We start from the raw sequence: 22,280 nt of genomic DNA, 5'->3' as shown, positions 1-22,280 counted from the left end.
ACAGGACAAACTGAATGGCCAACTTGTCCCTGTCAGGATCAAGCATTGATTTCATGCCTGGTGCTAAGCCAGTGGCTGGGAATCACAGGTGGTGAGTTCTCTCAAGGAACTTGCAGTGGAGTGAGAAAAGTTGATACATTCATGCACCAATAAACAGAGATAAAGATACTCACAGAGATAGGTACAAGGTAAAGGGATGGGATGAAGAAGCCACCACTGAGTGTGATCACCAAAGACTGTTTCAAAGATAAGGTAAAGTTTATTTTGTTTTTAAATTGTGCTGAAGTCCACAGGTGGACAAAAGCGGAATGTAAATCCCACACTGCAGCCACAGAACATGTGCAACAGTCTGGGGCTCAAGAAGGGTGTGGAATGGAAAAGCAAGGACTGGGTGATGAATGGCCCAAGTCATTGGGAGGTTTGAGGCTGGGAAGTAACAGGATCAGGTGTGCCTCTTGGAATGTTATCTCTGGCAACACTGTGAAGACTGGTTATGGGGGGAGAGATTAAAATGGAGACACCCTTAGAATGCCACTGTGATCAACTGAGATACTACAGATTTGAACTAAATTCTAGAAGTAGAGAGGGAGACAATTCAAGGGTTATGTAGAAGTAGAGCCAAAGCACTTAGTAGCCCACTGAGAAGAGGCAGGCTCCCTGGTGGGTTGCTATATTAAGTGCTGCCTTAGTTTGGGTTAACTCAACACCAGATCCCAGATCCCGATATAAGAATTTGGGTGCAGGGAGTTTATTGGGGAAGTGATAGCAGGAATCCCAGGGGAGGGACTGGGAAGGTGAGAGAAAGAATTAGGAGGAATGTGTTAAGGATAGCAGACTACTATGGGCTCTAGGGCTCAGTCCTACTAGGCGCCGTCTCAGACATTGTACAGAATACTGCTCAGGGCTGACCCAGTCGGTGAGGAAGCCTGGGTTCATATCCATTCTTCAGTGGTTGAGAACCAATCCTGATTCCCCTGCTCTGACCCCAAGCCAGGATGAGTGAGCCCTAAGGCCAAAGAAAGCCTCAGACAGAGAATACAAGTGCTTGCAAGAAGTCATAGGTATGACAGAAAGTATCCACCAAAGGTGCCCATGACCTCTAGGGTGGGTGAAGACGTTAAAGACAGAGCACAGTACAGGCAGCTAGGTACCTAGAAGGTCATAGACTCAGATTGTCTAGCAAGGCAATAGTAAATAATTTCTGAGATACCATGTCACGTTCACCCCTTAAAATTTTAAGTGAGCTGTAATATACACTAATCAGGCTACATTAAGAAAGCTTACTAGGTGAGTTTCATCTGGTCATCTTCTGTGTATTTGAGTGTTGTGCCATGGCTACGGAGGCTCCAAGAAATACATCCAGAATGAGGGACTGATATTAGAAGCATCAAGACTGCAACCATAATACTACACATAACTACTTATGATTAGGAGAGTGGATGAGAAAATTGGTACAGGATCTGAAAATGTCAGTAACGTAAGAAGCTTCCAAATTACGAACTGACTCTGGCTAAATGTGGATGTCTCATGCCTGGAGGGAGGGAAGCCAAGTATTGTTTGATACTCATCTTTTGAGGCTTGGAACTGTCGGATTTTGTTTCTAGATCAACCACACTCTGGTAATCTTCTGAGGACGTTTTCTTTTTCTTTTTTTGGCATTCCTATGGATCCCAGTCTCTCCCCATATTAAAGAAGGTGGCTGCCAAGAGACCTCAAGAGACCATCCCCAAAGAAATACATATGAATATGAACAGTATTTGTAGCCCTAGAGAAACTTCCACACACTTTTAAACTTATCTTGGGAAAGATCAGACGTTTCTTACTCACAGATTTGAATCAGCCTGAACCTAAGGTATTTAATTTCCATATTTAGAGCAGTAGTTGCCATTGGTATGTAATACAAACCATCCCATGCAGCTGTGATTCAGGCATATACTGATTACTGCTAACCTACCCAGAATTCGAGCTCAATTTCACAAGACAGAAATATGACTTTTTTTTTTATTTTGGTCATAAAAGATCACCCAAGGAAGTAGCATGACAAAATGTTTCCTGATGCTGTTACAGGCGTATGGCTGAAACTCAACCTCACACACATCTGTACAAAAACGTACTGAGAAACCCACAAATAGCTGAGCTTTCTGGCAACATTAACACCCGAGCATCAGCAAGCCTTCTGTCATTAATTATTTGAGACATCTCCTGCTTTGCTTTTATGATACCCTGAGCTGTTTATCAAAGAGGTCATAACATGAGAAAGTATCATGGCATCTTTAATAAAGAAAAAATCTGCCTGGACAGGGAGAGAAGGAAAAATACTGTTGCAATTGAGCAACAATCAAATTATGTCTATAATGGGCTTTAAATCTTTAGAAGAAAAGATCTACAGTTTAGCAATACAAAGCAGTATTATTCCTGCAGTTATTAAAAACTGCCCTCTAATCCTTCACACATATGTAATACATCTCGTCCAAGGATCTCAAAGTCCATTATAAATAAACAAGCAGCTACACTTTATAAAATCCAGACAAGGCCACAAAAGGGATGGAACTCTCTGGTCATGAATAAGCCAACACTTTTTGAACGACTCACCAGCTAATGATATAAAGTCTCTTGATCTCATCAAGGTTTGGGGAAATAATTGGGTTTTGGTTTGCAAAAGGCACTCGATAACTGCTCATAGATATAAAGATTAATAAAGGATCTGCTACAGGAACATTGTGGAGATTAGTTAATTCATGCGAGTTTTTTTTAACAATGTATCTTAAGTATAAATGTTTCTGCAAACCATGTAATCCCTTGTAAATTCACTGTTTTTAACAAATGTATCTTAAGTATAAATGTTTCTGCAAACCATGTAATCCCTTGTAAATTCACTGTTATCCAGAGGGCCTAGTAATCTTAGTATCAAAGCAGAGAAATGTTAGTTACTTAGAGAAATCAAGATGGCAGAGGAGTAGGAGGACGTAGAGTTCATCTCTCTCAATAAATGCATCAAGAATACATCTGCAGGGACTTCCCTGGTGGCCCAGTGGTAAAGAATCCACCTTCCAATGCAGTGGATGTGGGTTTAATCCTTGGTTGGGGAACTAAGACCCCACATGCCACAGGGCAATGAAGCCCATGCACCACAACAAATGCGCTCAGGTGCCTCAATGAGAGAGCCTGTGGTCTGCAAACTACACAGCCCACACGCTCTGGAGCCCATGTACCACAACTAGAGAGAGAAAACTCACATGCCATGACTAGCAAGAAGCCCACACCTTGCAACTAGAGAGAAGCTTGTGCTCCACAATGAAGACCTGACACAGCCAAAAATAAATAAATAAAAATAACAAATAAATAAAATAAATTTTTAAAAATACATCTATGGATGGAACAATTCTCACAGAACACCAGCTGAACACTAGCAGAAGACCTTGGACACCAGAAAGGACTAAAAAGATCCCTGCATAAAGGGGTGGGGCAAAAGAAAGAAGGGAAAAAGAAGAGGAGAGGAAGTGGGATGGGATCTCACCCCTGGGGCAGGGGGAGCTGAAGCAAAGGAGAGGTTCTCACTGATGGGGAAATCAGTTGGGAGAAAAGGGGAGCATCTGACGCTGTCAGAGGAGGGTGAAACAGCCAGTCTGTGGCAGACAAGACAGAGTGAGACCTACACAGACTGTCCATGCCACAGTCCTGCATGCCCCAGACTGGGTTGTGTGTCCATCGGTGCACACAGGGGCTGAGAGCTGGAACGTGGGTATTGGAGAGCAAACCCAGGGAGAGGACTGCTGTTGGCTGTGAGGAGACAGCCTGAGGGGACAGGAAGGAGGAAATTTGCAACCTGGAATGCTTATGGAGGAAACCCAGACTGCCATAGAAGCAAGGCACAACTGTTGAGTGACACTCAGGGGGTGGAGCCACCACTGCAGCCTCTCTCTCCCCATGTGTCAACCCCCTGCCCTGCCAGTCACTAGGCAAAGCTCTCACCAGGGTTGGCCTTCTCGAACCTGCCTCCAGGCACTAAAAAAAGCCCCCACCAGGCTGACTTTCTTGTGCCTGCCACCAGGCACTAGGACAAACCCCCGCCAGGGCTGGCCTTCTCCTGCCTGCTGCCAGTGGCTAAGAAAGGCTCCCACTAGGGTCGTATCTCTCGCAGGAATAGCTGCCAGTTTTCCTACACACCTGTCACCACCAGGGCCCCCATGATCCAGGCAGTTGTGCCACCTCCATGCCCTGTCCTCACTGGGGCAGACCCAAGTGCTCCAGGGTAGCCTCAGGAGCAGACTCCTATGGGTGGCCCACACACAGAGGTGGGGCTAAAACCACAGCTGAGCCACAGGGGCGGGGCAACTAAGGAAGAGGGAAAAAAATCTTTCCATGCAGCTGCACAAACCACAGATTTAATCCCCCTGATTGGCTTGGTAAACCCTGCATCTATGGAATATCTGAATGGACAATGAGTGTTCCCAAACTGAAACCAGTCCAGCTCTACAAGCTGTGGATTTCAGGGACTAGTACCCGTGGGAGTTGGGCCAGGTGAGAGTGTGAGTTGCCCCCACAGTGCCCACAGAGGGACCAGAGACCTACCTAGAGGCTGGGGAGGTGGCAGATGGCTGTGAGATATGGTGGGGGCAAGGACACTGACAGCTGAGACCCCAGGAAAATGTAATTATTACTGTTTTTTTGTGTCCTGTTTTGTTCTGTTGTTTTTTAATTATTATTTGTTTTTAGTTTTTTTAGTTATTTTTAATTTTTTATGTATTTTTTTATTTTTTTATATTTCTATTTCCATGTTACATTTTTGTTGTTCTGCGTTTTTTCCCTTTTGTTTCGTTCCTTTGTTCTATTTTGTTTTCATCTTTTTTTTTCCTTTGTTGTATTTGTTCTTATATTTTTAAATCATTTTTTCATCATTTTTGTGTGTTTGTTTCATTTGCTTTGTTTTTTCCTTCAGTTTGCACTCTGGTTTTGTTTTGTTTCTTATTTTTTGTTTTTGTTAGTTTTGTTTTTAATTGATTTCATTTGGGGATTCTTCTGTTTGGTTGTTCTTTTGTTTTTTGTTTTCTCTGTTTTTGCTTTTGTTTCTTATTTTGTATGTGTATGTGTTTGGGTGTTTTTTTTTTTGTTTGGTTTTTGTTTGGTTTTCTTTTACCATTCATTGGTCTGGGGTTTTGTTTGTCTGTTCATTTGTTTTTCATTGTTGCTATTGCTGTTTGCCGGTTTTTATCTTTGCTATTTGTCTTCGGTTTTGTTTCTTGGTTTGTTTTCATTTATTTTCATCCTGCCTTTTCTTTTCTTTCATTTTCTTTTCTTTTTCTCCCCCCCCCCCACCTTTTTTGGTGGCCATGTGGCTTGCAGGGTCTTGGTTCCCAGGACAGAGGTCAGGCCTGAGCCTCTGTGGTGGGAGCATTGAGTCAAGGACACTGGAATGTCAGAGAATTCTTGGCCCTGGGAATATTAATTGGTGAGAGCTCTCCCAGAGGTCTCTATCTCAACTCCAAGACTTGGCTCCAACCAACAGCTTGCAGGCTCCAGTGCTGAAGGCCCCATGCCAAACAACAAGCAAGACAGGAACACAAACCCAGCCATCAGCAGAAAGTCTGACTAAAGTCATACTAAGCCCACAGACACCCCAAAACACACGATCTGATGAGGCCCTGCCAATTAGAGGGAAAAGATCCAGCTCGACCAGCCAAAAAACAGGCACTAGTCCCTCTCACCAGGAAGCCTACACAAGACCCTGGACCAACCTCACCCACTAGGGGCAGACAACAGAAGCAGGAGGAATTACAACCCTGAAGCCTGTAGAAAGGAGACCTCAAACACAGTACGTTAGACAAAATGAGAAGACAGAGAAATATGTTGCAGATGAAAGAGCAATGTAAAAACCCACAAGACCAAATAAATGAATAGTAAATAGGAAATATACCTGAAAAAGAAATAAGAGTAATGATAGTAAAGATGATCCAAAATCTTGGAATTAGAATGGAGAAAATACAAAATAACGTTTAACAAGGACCTAGAAGAACTAAAGAACAAACAGTGATGAACAGCATAATAAACTAAATTAAAAATACACTAGGATGAATCAACAGGCAGAAGAACAGATAAGTGAACTGGAAGATAGAATGGTGGAAATAACTGCTGTGGAGCAGAATAAAGAAAAGTGAAGGAAAAGAACTGAGGACAGTCTCAGAGATCTCTAGGACAACATTAAGCACACAAACATTTGAATTGTAGGGGTCCAGGAAGAAGAAGAGAAAGAAAAAGGGCCTGATAAAATATTTGAAGAGATTAGAGTCAAAAACTTCCCTAACATGGAAAAGGAAATAGTCAACGCCAGGAAGCACAGACAGTCCCATACAGGATAAACCCAAGGAGAAACATGCCAGGACACATATTAATCAAACTAACAAAAAGTAAATATAAAGAAAAAATATTAAAAGCAGCAAGGGAAAAGCAACAAATAACATACAAGGGAATCCCCATAAGGTTATCAGCTGATCTTTCAGCAGAAATCTGCAGGCCAGAAGGGAGTGGCAAAATATATATAAAGAGATGAAAGAGAGAAACTACAACCAAGATTACTCTACCCAGCAAGGATGTCATTCTGATTCAACAGAGAAATCAAATGCTTTACAGAAGAGCAAAAGCTAAGAGAATTCAGCACCACCAGACCAGCTTTGCAACAAATGCTAAAGGAACTTCTCTAAGCAGAAAAGAAAAGGCCACAACTAAAAACAAGAAAATTACAAATGAAAAAGCTCACCAGTAAGGCAAACATGCAGGAAAGGTAGGAAATCATCCATACACAAATATGATATCAAAATTAACAATTGTGAGAAGGGGAGAACACAAAAGCAGGATATTGGAAATGCACTTGAACTTAAAAGACCAGTGACTTAAAACAATCTTGTTTATATATAGACTGCTGTATCAAAACCTCATGGTAACTGCAAACTAAAAATCTACTATAGGTACACACACAAAAAGAAAAAGGAATCGAAACACAGCACTAAAATTAGTCATCAAATCACAAGAGAAGGGAACAAAAGAGGAAGTGAAAAAAAAAAAAAAGACCTACAAAAACAAATCCAAAACAATTAGCAAAATGGCAATAAAACATACATATCGATAATTAACTTAAATATAAATGGATTAAATGCTCCAACCAAAGACATAGGCTGGCTAAGTGGATAAAAAACAAGAACTGTATATATGCTGTCTACAAGAGACCCACTTCAGACCCAGGGACACATACAGACTGAAAGTGAGGGGATGAAAAAAGTATTCTATGCAAATGGAAATCAAAAGAAAGTTGGAGTAGCAATATAGTGTCAGGCAAAATAGACTTTAGAATAGAGACTGTTACAAGAGACAAAGAAGGACACTACATAATGATAAAGGGATCAATCCAAGAAGAATATATAACAACTGTAAATATATATGCACCCAACATAGGAGCACCTCAATACATAAGGTAAATGCTCACAGCCATAAAAGGATAAATTGATAATAACACAATAATAGTGGGGGACTTCAAAACACCACTTTCAACAATGGCCATTGGAATTTTGATAGAGATTGCACTGAAAATGTAGATTGCTTTGGGTATTATGGACATTTCAACAACATTAATTCTTTCAGTCCATGAATATGGAAAGGCAGAAGAACAGATAAGTGAACTGGAAGATAGAATGGTGGAAATAACTGCTGTGGAGCAGAATAAAGAAAAGTGAAGGAAAAGAACTGAGGACAGTCTCAGAGACCTCTAGGACAACATTAAGCACACAAACATTTGAATTGTAGGGGTCCAGGAAGAAGAAGAGAAAGAAAAAGGGCCTGATAAAATATTTGAAGAGATTAGAGTCAAAAACTTCCCTAACATGGAAAAGGAAATAGTCAACGCCAGGAAGCACAGACAGTCCCATACAGGATAAACCCAAGGAGAAACATGCCAGGACACATATTAATCAAACTAACAAAAAGTAAATATAAAGAAAAAATATTAAAAGCAGCAAGGGAAAAGCAACAAATAACATACAAGGGAATCCCCATAAGGTTATCAGCTGATCTTTCAGCAGAAATCTGCAGGCCAGAAGGGAGTGGCAAAATATATATAAAGAGATGAAAGAGAGAAACTACAACCAAGATTACTCTACCCAGCAAGGATGTCATTCTGATTCAACAGAGAAATCAAATGCTTTACAGAAGAGCAAAAGCTAAGAGAATTCAGCACCACCAGACCAGCTTTGCAACAAATGCTAAAGGAACTTCTCTAGGCAGGAAACACAAGAGAAGGAAAAGACCTACAAAAACAAACTCAAAACAATTAAGAAAATGGTAATAGGAACAAATATATTGATAATTACCTTAAATGTAAATGGATTAAATGCTCCAACCAAAAGACACAGACTGGATGAATAGATACAAAATCAAGACCCATATATATGTTGTCTAAAAGAGTCCCACTTGAGACCTCGGGACACATGCAGACTGAAAGTGAGGGGATGGAAAAAGATATGTCATGCAAATGGAAATCAAAAGAAAGTTGGAGAAGCAATATTCATGTCAGACAAAATACACTTTAAAATAAAGACTGTTACAAAAGACAAGGAAGGACACTACATAATAATCAAGGGATGATTCCAAGAAGAAGATATAATAATTGTAAATATTTATGCAACCAACACAGGAGCACCTCAATACATAAGGCAAATATTAACAGCCATAAAAGGGGAAATTGACAGGAACACAATAATAGTGGGGGATTTTAACAGCCCACTTACAACAATGGATAGATCATCCAGACAGAAAATTAATAAGGAAACATAAGCCTTAAATGACACATTAGACTTGATAGGCTTAATTGAAATTTATAGAACATTCCACCTGAAAGCAGCAGAATACACTTTCTTCTCAAGTGCACACAGAATATTCTCTACTATAGATCTACCTTGGTTCACAAATCAAGCCTTAGTAAATTTAAGGGAATTGAAATCATATCAAGTATTTTTTCCAACCACAATGCTATGAGATTAGAAATCAATTACAGGGGAAAAACTGTAAAAACACAAACACATGGAGGCTAAACAGTGCACTACTAAATAACCAAAGGATCACTGAGGAAATAAAAAAATACATAGAAACAAATGACAATACAAACACAATGATCCAAAACCTATGGGATGCAGCAAAAGCAGTTCTAAGAAGGAAGTTTTTAGCAATTCAATCTCACCTCAATAAATAAGAAAAATCTCAAATAAACAATCTCACCTTATGCCTAAAGCAACTAGAAAAAGAAGAACAAAGAAAACCCAAAGTAGGTAGAAAGAAAGAAATCATAAAGATCAGAGCTGAAATAAATGAAATAGAAATGAAGAAAATAGCAAAGATCAATAAAACTAAAAGTTGGTTCTTTGAGACGTTAAGCAAAATTGATAAACCTTTAGCCAGACTCATCAAGAAAAAAAGGGAGAAGATTCAAGTCAATGAAATTATAAATGAAAAAGGAGAAATTACAACTGACCACAGAAATACAAAGGATCATAAGAGACTACTACAAGCAACTATATGCCAATAAAATGGACAACCTGGATTAAATGGACAAATTCTTAGAAAGGTGCAGCTTTCAAATACTGAACCAGGAAGAAATAGAAAATATTATAGACAATTCACAAGTAATGAAATTGAAACTGTGATTTAAAATCTTCCAACAAACAAAATTAGCAATTCAATCTCACCTCAATAAATAAGAAAAATCTCAAATAAACAATCTCACCTTATGCCTAAAGCAACTAGAAAAAGAAGAACAAAGAAAACCCAAAGTAGGTAGAAAGAAAGAAATCATAAAGATCAGAGCTGAAATAAATGAAATAGAAATGAAGAAAATAGCAAAGATCAATAAAACTAAAAGTTGGTTCTTTGAGACGTTAAGCAAAATTGATAAACCTTTAGCCAGACTCATCAAGAAAAAAAGGGAGAAGATTCAAGTCAATGAAATTATAAATGAAAAAGGAGAAATTACAACTGACCACAGAAATACAAAGGATCATAAGAGACTACTACAAGCAACTATATGCCAATAAAATGGACAACCTGGATTAAATGGACAAATTCTTAGAAAGGTGCAGCTTTCAAATACTGAACCAGGAGGAAATAGAAAATATTATAGACAATTCACAAGTAATGAAATTGAAACTGTGATTTAAAATCTTCCAACAAACAAAAGTCCAGGGGCAGATGGCCTCACAGGGAAATTCTATCAAACATTTACAGAAGAGTTAACACCTATCATTCTCAAACTCTTAGAAAAAAATTGCAGAGGGAGGAACACTCCCAAACTCATTTTACACGGCCAAAATGACCCTGATACCAAAACCAGACAAAGATATCACAAAGAAAGAAAATTACAGGCCAATATCACTGATGAACATAGATGCAAAAATCATCATCAAAATGCTAGCAAACCTAACACATATATATGGAATCTAAAAAAAAAAAAATGGTTCTGAAGAACCTAGGGGCAGGACAGGAATAAAGATGCAGATGTAGAGAATGGACTAGAGAACATGGGGAGGGGGAAGGGTAAACTGCAAAGAAGTGAGAGAGTGGCATGGACATATATACACTACCAAAAGTAAAATAGATAGCTTGTGGGAAGCAGCCACAGCACAGGGAGATAAGCTCGGTGCTTTGTGACCACCTAGAAGGGTGGGATAGAGAGTGTGGGAGGGAGATGCGGGAGGGAGATGCAAGAGGGAGAAGATATGGGGATATATGTATGTGTGTGGCTGATTCACTTTGTTATACAGCAGAAACTAACACAACATTGTAAAGCAATTTTACTCCAATAAAGATGTTAAAAATAAATACTACAAACCAAATCCAAGAACACATTAAAAGGATCATACACCATAATCAAGTGGGATTTATCACAGGGATGCAAGGATTCTTCAGTATACACAAATCAATCAATGTGATACACCCTATTAACAAATTGAAGAATAAAAACCATATGATCATCTCAATAAATGCAGAAAAAGCTTTTGACAACATATAACACTGATTTATGATAAAAAAAAAAAAAAACTCTCCAGAAAATTGGCATAGAAGGAACTTAGCTCAACATAATAAAGGGCATAGGTGACAAACCCACAGCAAACATTATTCTCAGTGGTGAAAAACTGAAAGCATTTCCTCTAAAATCAAGAAAATGACAAGGGTGCCCACTCTCAGCACTCTTATTCAACATAGTTTAGGAAGTCCTAGCCACAGCAATCAGAGAAGAAAAAGAAATTAGAGGAATCCAAACTGGCAAAGAAGAAGTAAAACTGTCACTGTTTGCAGATGACATGATACTATACATAGAAAATCCTAAATATGCTACCGGAAAACTACCAGAGCTAATCAGTGAATTTAGTAAAATCGCAGGATACAAAATTAATACACAGAAATCTCTTGCATTCCTATACACTAACAACAATAGATCAGAAAGAGAAATTAAGGAAACACTCCTATTTACCATGGCAACAAAAAGTATAAAATACCTAGGAGTAAACCTACCTAAGGAGGCAGAAGACCTATATGCAGAAAACTATAAGACATGATGAAAGAAATCAAAGATGACACAAACAGATGGAGAGATATATCATGTTCTTGGACTGGAAGAATCAATGTTGTGAAAATGACTATACTACCCAAAGAGTCATACTTCACATTCAATGTAATCCCTATCAAAATTACTAATGGCATTTTTCACAGAACTAGAACAAAAAATTTTACAATTTGTATGGAAACACAAAAGACCTCGAATAGCAAAGGCAATCTTGAGAAAACAAAAAAAATGGAGCTGGAAGAATCAGGCTCCCTGACTTCAGACTATACTACAGGGCTACAGTAATCAAGACAGTATGGTACCAACACAAAAACAGAAATATAAATCAATGTACAAGGATAGGAAATCCAGAGATAAACCCACACAACTATGGTCTCCTAATCTGTGACTAAGGAGTCCAGAATATACAATGGAGCAAAGACAGAGTCTTCCATAGGTGGTCTTGGGGAAACTGGACAGCTACATGTAAAAGAATTAAATTAGAACACTCCCTAATACCATATACAAAAATTAACTCAAAATGGATTAAAGACCTAAATGTAAGGCCAGACAGTATAAAACTCTTAGAGGAAAACATAAACAGAACACTCTTTAACATAAATCACAGCAAGATCTTTTTTTAACCCACCTCTTAGAGTAATGAGAATAAAAACAAAAATAAACAAATGGGACCTAATGAAATTTAAAAGCTTTTGCACAACAAAGGAAGCTATAAACAAGACAAAAAGACAACCCTCAGAATGGGAGAAAATATTTTCAAAAAAACAACTGACAAGGGATTAATCTCCAAAATATACAAACAGCTCATGCAGCTCAATATCAAAGAAACAACCAATCAAAATATTGGTGAAAGACCTAAACTGACATTTCTCCAAAGAAGACATACAGATGGCCAACAAACACATGAAAGGATGCTCAACATCACTAATTATTACAGAAATGCAAATCAAAACTACAATGAGGTATCACCTCACACTGGTCAGAATGGCCATCAACAAAAAGTCTACAAACAATAAGTGCTGGAGAGAGTTAGAGAAAAGGGACCCCTCTTGCACTGCTGATGGGAATGTAAATTAGAGATTCCTTAAAAAACTAAAAATAGAACTACCTTATGACCCAGCAATGCCACTACTGGGCATATACCCTGAGAAAACCACAATTCAAAAAGATACATGTACCACAATGTTCATTGTAGCACTATTTACAATAGCCAGGACATGGAAACAACCTAAATGTCCATCAACAGAAGAATGGATAAAGAAGATGTGATACATATATACAATGTAATATTACTCAGCCATAAAAAAGAATGAAATTGGGTCATTTGTAGAAACATGTATGGACCTAGAAACTGTCATACAGAGTGAAGTAAGTCAGAACGAGAAAAACAAATATGTATATTAATGCATATATATGGAATCTGAAGAAATTGGTATAGACGATCTTATTTTTTTATTGGAATATAATTGCTTTACAATGTTTTGTTAGTTTCTGCTGTACAGTGAAGTGAATCAACTATATGTAGGCTTATATCCCCTCCCTCTTGGACCTCCCTCCCATCCCACCCATCTAGGTCATCACAGAGCACCAAGCTGAGCTCCCAGTGCTATATAGCAGGTTCCCACTAGCTATGTATTTTACATATGGTAGTGTATTTATGTCAAACCTAATCTCCCAATTTACAAAGCAGAAATAGAGACACAGACTTAGAGAACAAAAGTATGGATACCAAGGGAGAAGCGGTGGTGGGATGAATTGGGAGATTGGGACTGACATATATACACTGTTGATAATATGTATAAAACAGATAACTAATGAGAGCCTACTGTATAGCACAGGGAACTCTACTCAATGTTCTGTAGTGACCTAAATGGAAGGAAATCCAAAAAATAGGGGATATGTTTACACATATAGCTGATTCACTTTGCTGTACAGTAGAAATTAACACAACATTGTAAAGCAACTATACTCCAATAATTTTTTTTTCTCTTTAAAAATCAAAAAGTAAAGGTAAACTCTTAGAAATAGACTCACAGGCAGAAAACAAACTTATGGTTACCCAAAAGGAAAGGGGAGAAGAGATAAATTAGAAGGTTGGGATTAACGTACACACACTACTATATATAAAATAGATAACCAACAAGGACCTGCTGTATAGCACAGGGAAATTTGCTCAAAATTATGTAACAACCTAAATGCGAAAAGAATTTGAAAAAGAATAGATACATGTATATGTATAACTGAATCACTTTGCTGTACACCTGAAACTAACACAACATTGTTAATCAACTATACTCCAATATAAAATAAAAAGTTTAAAAACAAAACAAAACAAACAAAAAAGAAATGTTAGTTACTTACCTCCCTGCTACCTGTAGCTTCATTATTATCTTTCCAAATCCCTGCAGAATATACCTCTTGGGTAATTGCAAGTCTGAGTCCCAGTGAACATGGAAGAAAGCTGTCTAAGGCAAGAAAACAGAAAGCTCACAATGTTTGAGGAGCACAAAACTGCAATTAGCTGGTAATATTAGACCCTTTACTCATCTAGAAAATGTTCACCAAAGTCACAGAACCCAAGGAGAAATGTTTGAGTGTCCAGTATATGCCAGGCCTTGTGTTTGACATTGGTTTAGACTACAAAACAGCAAAGGTAGAGATAAGGGAGGGAGAAAAAAAGGAACTTTTAACCCAATGAGTGCTATCTACTGTGATGGTCAATGGGACTCATAGCCCTAGAGCAGGGTTTTCAACTTTGGCTCTATTGACACCAAGGGCCAGATAAGTTGTAATTATGAGGAGCTGTGCACTGTAGGATATTTAGCAACATCCTACCCACCAAACACCTGTAGCACTCTGCTCCCTCCCCCCACCCTGCCCCAGTTGTGACAATCAAAAATGTCTCTAGACAGTGCCAAGTGTCCCTTGGAGGGCAGAACTGTCCCCTGGTTGAGACCCACTGCCCTAGAAATCTCAGAAAATAATTAAGCTTCTTTCACTTATATATTGACATTAACTGAACGATTCTGGTTAAAATACTTAATTGTAACTTCAACCAACACATCTCCAGGTATTTTCAAAATCTGTGTCATTCAGATCAAACAGTGTCCAAGGGCCACTTATATAACAACACATCCTGTTTCAACAAGGTATCTGCCTTCATTCTGTATTGTAAAGTCAGGCTCCAAAAGTAGCATTTACGTTGAAAAAAATCAAAAGAGAACATTTACTAATATTGTAAGGGACTGAATATAAGATGACAGTAAATCTCCATAATGTCATATGTCAAAGAATGACTCAGAGACACATAGTTAATTATCTGCATGCCAAATAACTCACTTGTATGTAAAGGAGATGGCCATTGGACTCTTGTCAGTGAACAAAGGTAAAAGCAGGATTTATTTAAAAAAAAAAAAAAAAAACAGTGGTGAGAGAGAAGAGGAAAAAACAATAAGAACAGTAGGCCTTATTTTGCATTTTGGAGGCAAATTAATTAGCTGGCAGCAAGCAAAGAGCTCTGACTGGGCCATCTGCCCTTGAACAGGCCATGTAAGGTTTCAGACGTAGCATTTTCAGTTGATGATGGATTCTCCAAGAAACCTTGAGAGTGTTGCTGAGTGTGCATGAGGGGCTCAGTGACATGTCCGCTGGGTCCTTCATCAGGTGGGTGAGATCTGCACCATTTCTCTATGCGGAATAACTCTCATAGGAAGACTAGTCTTAATATAGTAGCCTTATTTTTGGTTCTATAACTGGATAGAAGTTTCTGGTGACCCAGTGGTTAGGACTCCGTACTTTCACTGCCTAGGGTGCGGGTTCAGTCCCTGGTTGGGGAACTAAGATCTAACAGTTGCACAGCACAGCCAAAAAAAAGAAAAAAGAAAAAAGTATAACTGGGGATAGAAAGGAATTGCTACATAAAACAAGCTTCAAATTCCCAAGAACTAGAAATCTTAGACCCGGAGATTTCCCTTCAGACATGGATTTTTCTGTTCTAAGTGACAGATAAGCAAGTACCAGGTTTTTCCACCTGTTCACCACGTTGCAAAAAGTGCCAATGCCACGCTCACCTGCCCTTCCCTCCTGCACTGGAAAAGATTCTAGACACTGAAAGTGCTGCTGAAAAATGACAGGAGAGAGCTCCTTGAAATGCCACAACCTTGTTGATGTTTCCAGAAAGGCTACCCTTCTTTTCTTGCATCATGTAGAATTACTCTAGTAAACAAGCAACCATTGTTTTGCATCCATATTATCTCTGAGACCAGTTCCTGGCACAACGTGGTCAGTCAATAAATGGCAAATATTGTTGGAGTTTTCATTATTATAGTTAGCTTTTATTGAACATTTACTATGCTCCAGGCATTGGTCCAAGCACTATGCGTATTTTATTTCATTTACATTTCAATCAACCTCAAATTTTTATAAGAACTATTTTATCCCCATTTTACAGATGAAGTCTAAAAGGTTAGACATTCCTATTGCTGCAAGTTCATATAATTATTTTTAACATTTCACTAATCTCCATGTTTTTCTTTGGAAATAACTTCCTTTTTCTTGACTCTGTCTTTTCTTGATCTCTGTCTTTGCCTGTCCCACCCCACTCCAAGGCCTTTAGTCATAACCTCTCCTTAAAATGTACTTCAAATTTTTCATTTCTCCGTTGAGCGATGGAGCCCAGAATTAGAAGTAATTGGTACCATTTTTGAGTGTTTGTCTGTTCTAAGCCATGGCTCTATTTCTGATCACACTACATGCCAGACATTGAAAGTCATTCAAAGATATGATTAAGATATGATTTTTTCCCTTTGAGATCCTCCCAAAAAGAAACCAAGAAATGCCCAACACAACAATGAGACATGAGCAATGGACCAAGGGAGCCAGAAGGAGAGAGTAACTGGCCCTGCCTGGGGCCATGAAGGAAACAGAACTTAAAATGAGTTTGGTTTTTTTTAACATCTTTATTGGAGTATAATTGCTTTACAGTGTTGTGTTAGTTTCTGCTGTATAACAAAGTGAATCAGCTATACGTACACATATATCCCCATATCCCCCCCCATTGCCTCTCCCTCCCACCCTCCCTATCCCACCCCTCTAGGTGGTCACAAAGTACAGAGCTTATCTCCCTGTGTTATGCAGCTGCTTCCCACTAGCTATCTATTTTACATTTGGTAGTGTATATATGTCCATGTCATTCTCTCACTTCAACCCAGCATACACTTCCCCCTCCCCGTGTCTTCAAGTCCACTCTCTACGTCTGCTTCTTTATTTCTGTCCTGCCCTTAAGATTCCATATATATATGTGTTAGCATATGGTATTTGAGGACGAGTGAGAGTTAGTCAGAAAGGGAAAGAGAAGGAAGTGCTCTGGTCAAAGGAAATGGTTTCATACAAAAGTCACACACTTTCCCTTTGCACTATATACCCATTTACTTTTGCAGTAAATATTTTCACAGGTAGCACATGCCAAATACAGCAATAGCTGCTGGGGATCCTGTGGAGAACAAGAAAAGCAAGGCTGGGGCCTGTGTGGACCTAATATTCTAATGAGGGACAGTGTGGTATCTGCTTTCCAAAGATGTCCAACATCAATTCTCTCCCCACCTGTATGCACATGACATTCCTCCTTCTTCCCATCAGCAATTGGGGCTTATGTCTCCTCCCCTGAAATTGGGGCTGAGCCTGTGACTGCTTTGTCCAATCAAATGTGGATGAAGTGACATTCTGAGACTTCCAAGGTCAGGCATGAAGAAGACCTGGAAGTTTCCACTTTCTCCCTTTTGGAGCTCTGAGCTTCCATGAAAGGAGTGTAAGCTCCCATTTTGGAGTGAGAGACCACCTTGAGGAGTACAAGGCACTGTACATCCTACTCCACACCACCAACGGACTGCAGCTGCATGAGAGGGCTTGTTCCAGTTATCCTACAACTGCATAACAGACAACTCCAAAACTTTTGGAGTGGCTCAAAACAATAACATTTACTTTACTCATACATCTTCAATTTGGGCAGAGCTTGGCATCACCACATGATGCTGCACATGGTGTCAGCTGGAGTAAATTTGACTGTGGGCTAAAGGATTCACATCCAAGCTGGCTAAATTGTATGGCTGGCAGGTTGGTGCTGCTTATCTGCTGGAATCTCAGCCAGAACTGAGACTCCATATAACCTGGCTTCTTCAGGGCATGGCGACTGGGTTCCAAGTATGAGTGTCCCAAGAGAGAGCCATAGGAAACTGTACTGCCTTTCATGAACTAGATTTAAAGTTGTATAGCATCTCTTCTGCTATACTCTGTTCTATTAGTTGAGCAACTCACAATGGCCTACCTAACTTAAGAGGAGACACAGTATCTACCATTTGATCAGAGTGTGGCAAGATTCTGGAATAGCATGTAGAACAGGGAATATTGTTGTGGACATTTTTATCTACAGAGTCCCAGCAAGGCCAGTAGAATAACTGACCTGTTTAACCATGGCCAATCCATGAAATCCTGAAATATAATAAAATGTGTGGGGACTTCCCTGGTGGTGCAGTGGTTAAGAATCTGCCTGCCAATGCAGGGGACACAGGTTCGATCCCTGGTGCAGGAAGATCCCACATGCCATGGAGTAACTAAGCCCATGCGCCACAACTACTGAGCCTGTGCTCTAGAACCTGTGAACCACAACTACTGAGCCCACACACCACAACTACAGAAGCCTGTGCGCTCTAGGGCCCATGTGCCACAACTACTGAGCCCTCTTGTGGCAACTACTGAAGCCCGCACATCTAGAGCCCATGCTCCACAACAACAGAAGCCAACAAAATGAGAGACCTGTGCGCCGCAATGGAGAGTAGCCCCCACTTGCCACAATTAGAGAAAAGCCCACGCACAGGAACAAACACATAACACAGTCAAAAATAAATAATAAAATTTTAAAAAAATAAAAATAATAAATAAAATGTATGTTTTTTTAAGACAGTGAGTTTGGAATGATTTGTAAACAGAACAAAAAGACCACCAGAGAGCTGAAACACATTTAAAAATTATGCATAGAGACCTTCAAGATGGTGGAGGGGTAATATGTGGAGATCACCTTCCTCCCTACAAATACATCAAAATTACGTCTACTTGTGGAACAACTCCTACAGAACCCTACTGAATGCTGGTAAAAGACCTCAGACTTCCAGAAAGACAAGAAACTCCCCACGTACCTAGGTAGAGCAAAAGAAAAAAGAAAAAAACAGAGAGAAAAGAACAGGGACAGGACCTGCACCTCTGGGAGGGAGCTGTGAAGGAGGAAAAGTTTCCACATACAAGGAAGCCCCTTCACTGGTGGGGATGGGGAGTGGGCAGGGGAAAATTTGGAGCCACAGAAGAGAATGCAGCAACAGAGGTGCAGGGGGCAAAGTGGCGAGATTTCCGCACAGAGGATAGGTGCCGACCAACACTCACCAACACGAGACGCTTGTCTGCTCACCTGCCAGGAGGAGTGGGGGCTGGGAGCCGCAGCTCAGGCTTTGGAGGTCAGACCCCAGGAAGAGGACTGGGGTTGGCTGCATGAGGACAGCCTGAAGGGAGCTAGTACACCACAGCTAGCTGGGAGGGAGGCAGGGAAAAAGTCTGGATCTGCTGAAGAGGCAAGAGGCAATTGCTTTGTGTGCATGAGGAGAGAGGATTCCTGCTCTGTGTACCCATATAAGGCAGAGCACCACCTAAGCGAGCTCCAGAGATGAGCACAAGCCATGGCTATCAACTAGGACCACAGAGACAAATGTGAAACACTAACGCTGATGCCACTGCCACCAAGAATCCTGTGTGCAAGCGCAGATCACTATCCACACTTCCCCCAAACAGGAGCCTATGAAACATGCCACTGTCAGGGTCCCAAGATCCAGGGACAACTTCCCCAGGAAAACACATGGCGCACCTCAGTCTGTTGCAATGTCACACTGGCCTCAGCCCCCACAGGCTTGCCCCGTATTCCAATTATGACTACTGTATGCCTCCCTCTCCCTGGCCTGAGTGAGCAAGAGATCCCTAATCAGCTGCTGCTTTAACCCCCTCCTGTCTGGGCAGGGAACAGATGCTTGAGGGCAGCCTACACACAAAGGCAGGGCCAAAACAAAAGGTGAAACCCAAGAGCTGTGCAAACAAAGAGAAAGGGAAATATCTCCATGCAGCCTCAGGAGTAGCAGATTAAATCCTGCAAACAACTTGATGAACCGTACAACTGTGGAACACCTAAATAGACAACGAATATTCCCAAAATTGATACTGTGGGCTTTGGGAGCAACTGTAGACTTGGGGTTTGCTTTCTGAATCTGATTTGTTTCTGTTTTTATTTTTATCTTAGCTTAGTTTTTAGTGCTTGTTATCACTGGTGGATTTGTTTATTGATCTGGTTGCTCTCTTCTTGTATATATATATTTTTTCTTTTTCTCTTTTGTGAGTTTGTAGGTATATGTTTCTTTGTGTGATTTTGTCTGCTTAGGTTTGCTTATACCATTTGTCCCAGGGTTCTGACTGTTCGGTTTCTTTTTGTTTGTTTTTTGTTTACTTTTTATGAGTGTGTGCGTATGCTTCTTTGTGTGATTTTGTCTGTTTTAGTTTTGCTTTTACCATTTGGTTTGGGGTTCTAGCTGTTCTTTTTGTTTTGTTTTTTTCCTATTTTTCTTCCCTTTCTTCCAAGTCTTGTGGCTGGCAGGTCTTGGTGTTCAGCTGGGTGTCAAGCCTGAGCCCCTGAGGTGGGAGAGCTGACTCCAGGACATGGGACCACCACAGACCTCCTGGCCACATGTAATATCAATCAGCAAAAGCTCTCCCAGAGATCTCCATCTCAACACTAAGACACAACACCACTCAATGGTCAGCAAGCTCCAGTCCTGGACGGCCCATGCCAAACAGCTAGCAAGACAGGAACACACCCCGACCCATTAGCAGAGAGTCTGCCTAAAGTCATATAAGTTCACAGACACCCCAAAACACACCACCAGATGTGGCCCTACCCAGCAGAAGGACAACATCCATCCCCACCCACCAGAACCAGGAACCAGTCCCCTCCACCAGGAAGCCAACAAAAGTCACTGACCCAATCTCACCAACTGGGAGCAGACACAAAAAACAATGGGAGCTACAAACCTGCAACCTGCAAAAAGGACAACCAAAACAGGTAAGTTAAACAGAAAGAGAAGACAGAGAAATATGCAGCAGATGAATGAGTAAGGAAAAAAATGACAAGAACAAGCAAATAAGAGGAAATAGGTAGTGTACCTGAAAAAGAATTCAGAGTAATGATAGTAAAGATGATCCCAAATCTTGGAAATAGAATAGAGAAAATACAAGAAATGTTTAATAAGGACCTAGAAGAACTAAACAGCAAAAAACAATGATGAACAACACAATAAATGAATTGAAAAATTCTCTAGAAGGAATCAATAGCAGAATAACTGAGGCAGAAACATGGAAAAGTGATCTGGAAGATAAAAGAGTGGAAAAAACTGCCACAAAGCAGAATAAAGAAAAAAGAATGGAAAGAATGAAAAGAATTGGGGACAGTCTCAGAGACCTTTGGGACAACATTAAATGCAGCAACATTCGAATAATCATTGTCCCAGAAGAAGAAGAGAAAAAGAAAGGGACTGAGAAAATATTTGAAGAGATTATGGTTGAAAACTTCCTTAACATGAGAAAAGAAATAAACAATTAAGTACAAGAAGCACAGAGAATCTTATACAGGATAAATCCAAGGAGAAACACAACAAGACACATATTAATCAAACTATCAAAAATTAATAACAAAGAAGAAATATTAAAGGCAACAAAGGAAAGGAAACAAATAACATACAAGAGAATCCCCATAAGGTTAACAATTGATCTTTCAGCAAAAACTCTGCAAACCAGAAGGGAGTTGCACGACATATTTAAATTGATGAAAGGGAAAAACCTACAACCAAGATTACTCTACCCAACAAAGATCTCATTCAGATTCGATGGAGAAGTTAAAACCTTTACAGATAAGCAAAAGTTAAGAGAATTCAGCACCATCAAAACAGCTTTACAACAAATGTTAAAGGAACTTCTCTAGGAAGGAAACACAAGAGAAGGAAAAGACCCACAAAAACAAACCCAAAACAATTCAGAAAATGGTAATAGGAAAAAACATATCAATAATTACCTTAAATGTAAATGGATTAAATGCTCCAAAAAAACACAGACTGGATGAATGGATACAGAAACAAGACCAATATGTATGCTGTCTACAAGAGACCCATTTCAGACCTAGGGACACATGCAGACTGGAAGTGAGGGGATGGAAAAAGATATTCCATGCAAACGGAAATCAAAGAAAGCTGGAGTAGGAATTCTCATATCAGACAAAATAGACTTTAAAATAAAGTCTATTACAAGAAACAAAGAAGGACACTACATAATGATCAAGGGATCAATCTAAGAAGAAAACATAACAATTATAAATATTTATGCACCCATCATAGGAGCACCTCAATACATAAGACAAATGTTAACAGCCATAAAAGGGGTAATTGATATAACATAAAAATAGTAGGGGATTTTAACACCACACTTTCACCAATGGACAGATCATATAAAATGAAAATAAATAAGGAAACACAAGCTTTAAATGACACATTAGATCAGATGGACTTAATTGATATTTATAGGATCTTCCATCCAAAAACAA

The sequence above is a fragment of the Physeter macrocephalus genome, chromosome 14 (assembly GCF_002837175.3).
Source record: "Physeter macrocephalus isolate SW-GA chromosome 14, ASM283717v5, whole genome shotgun sequence".
Lineage (NCBI taxonomy): Eukaryota > Metazoa > Chordata > Mammalia > Artiodactyla > Physeteridae > Physeter > Physeter macrocephalus.
This window is presented reverse-complemented; position numbering follows the sequence as displayed.